This window comes from Mus pahari, chromosome 9 (genome assembly GCF_900095145.1).
Source record: "Mus pahari chromosome 9, PAHARI_EIJ_v1.1, whole genome shotgun sequence".
Taxonomy (NCBI): Eukaryota; Metazoa; Chordata; class Mammalia; order Rodentia; family Muridae; genus Mus; species Mus pahari.
Window position 1 is genome coordinate 12,781,478 of NC_034598.1, and position 1,782 is coordinate 12,783,259.

Here is a 1,782-nt window from a genome sequence, read left to right on the forward strand (position 1 = left end):
CTAAGATATATGGATTGCTACAAAACAGAATTGTAACCTCAATAACATATACTACTACTTGTGATAATATTAACCATGATATTGGTGATTTGTCCTGCTTTTCCTAATCTCAGACAAGAACATTGTACATCTAAAGGAATTACAAATACTGATAATGCATTGGAAACTGATGTTGAACTACTTTTGAATTAAAGATGATATTAATCATGATGCTTCTGTGTTGTGTTGTCTAGATATACTGTTTTTCAGATCACAAAAACATCTTTATTTCTTTTCTGTTTAGTGAACATATATGCCCTGCCATATCTGGGTCTAACAAAATTTTAGCTCCATCAAATTATCATTAGAGGAACTATTTGAAATGTGGCAGCTAGTCTGTGAGGAGTAGCCAAAGTTAGTAGCATTTTCTAATGCGGGTCTGGTTCAGTAGTTGGTTTAGAAAATGGGTATCATCTAGCACTTCAAATTTTCTTCCATACAACCTGGTCAATTAGACTGAGAGAGGAAATGTACACATCTAATGTGAAAATGCAAATGATTGGCTTGCTGTCTTTCTTAAATAGCAGAAAGTACATGTATTAGCATTACCCTACATGTAGAAAACAAACAAAATTTGATAATTGCAAAGTGTTTTCTGCAACTGCAAATGCCTCGTTTCTAACCAATAAAAGAAGCAGGAGGCCCAACTGTGAGTATAGTTTCAAAAATTCAATTTGCAAAGTATATCCAGTAGCAACCTACCAGATAAATTGTTTAAAGTTTAAGCAAAGTAAGATTTTTTTTATATCATAGGGCTATTTGATGGTTTGTTCATATCAGACTTGTTGCATACAATTCTTACCAATAGAGAATTGAAACAGATTTTTCAATTGATATTATTTTCATTATATTGTATGAAATTATTCTGTCAACCTGAACATCTGACCCACTTCAACTAAGATTTAATTTAGGTATTTAAATGCTTTTATATGTCAGGGATCTAGTTAATAATTCCATACAGAACTTCTACTTACATTATAAAACTTGTATTAATGGTCTTAATAGTTTTTACATTACTCTCCATAATTGCAACCTTTTAGAGAACACAAAAATGCTTCTCTTTGTTGTTGTTGTTGTTGATGATGATGAAGTTCTGAATAGGCCTTACTACTTTATGTAGTTATTAAGTAATTAAACACAAAAATGTATTTATACTGCATAATAAAACAATAATTGAAAACAATTTTCCAGGAATTTAACATTTAGAATGAATGAGGTATTTTCTCCTTTGTATGAAGATTTTTCGTTCTTACAATTGAATCCACAGTTACATTCTTCTGAACACTCACAAGCTCATGTCATAATTATTTTGAGTTTATAGATATGAAACATTAATAAGTGTATATATGTGATTATATTTTCATCATTTAAAGTAAAATTTTAAAGTCTAACTGTGAAAACTATACTACTCTCTTTAAACAGCATCACTAATCACTACTTAAGTCTTTCTAAAGAGTCAGTCATCTCATGAGGTCTTAGAAAAGGTGACAAGGATATTTTCAGTTTCTCACAGTAACCTGAAAAAGTTGAAATAAGTAACTGATCATTATTTTATAAAAGACCTGATTATTGGGGCTTCATTATTTTTCCTTATAGTCCTTTCTGTTTATTATTAAAATTATTATTATTATATTTTTATATTTTTTAAATGGGGTACAGAGCTAAATAAAGAATTCTCAACTGAGGAATATCGAATGGCTGAGAAACACCTGAAAAAATGTTCAACATCCTTAGTCATCAGGG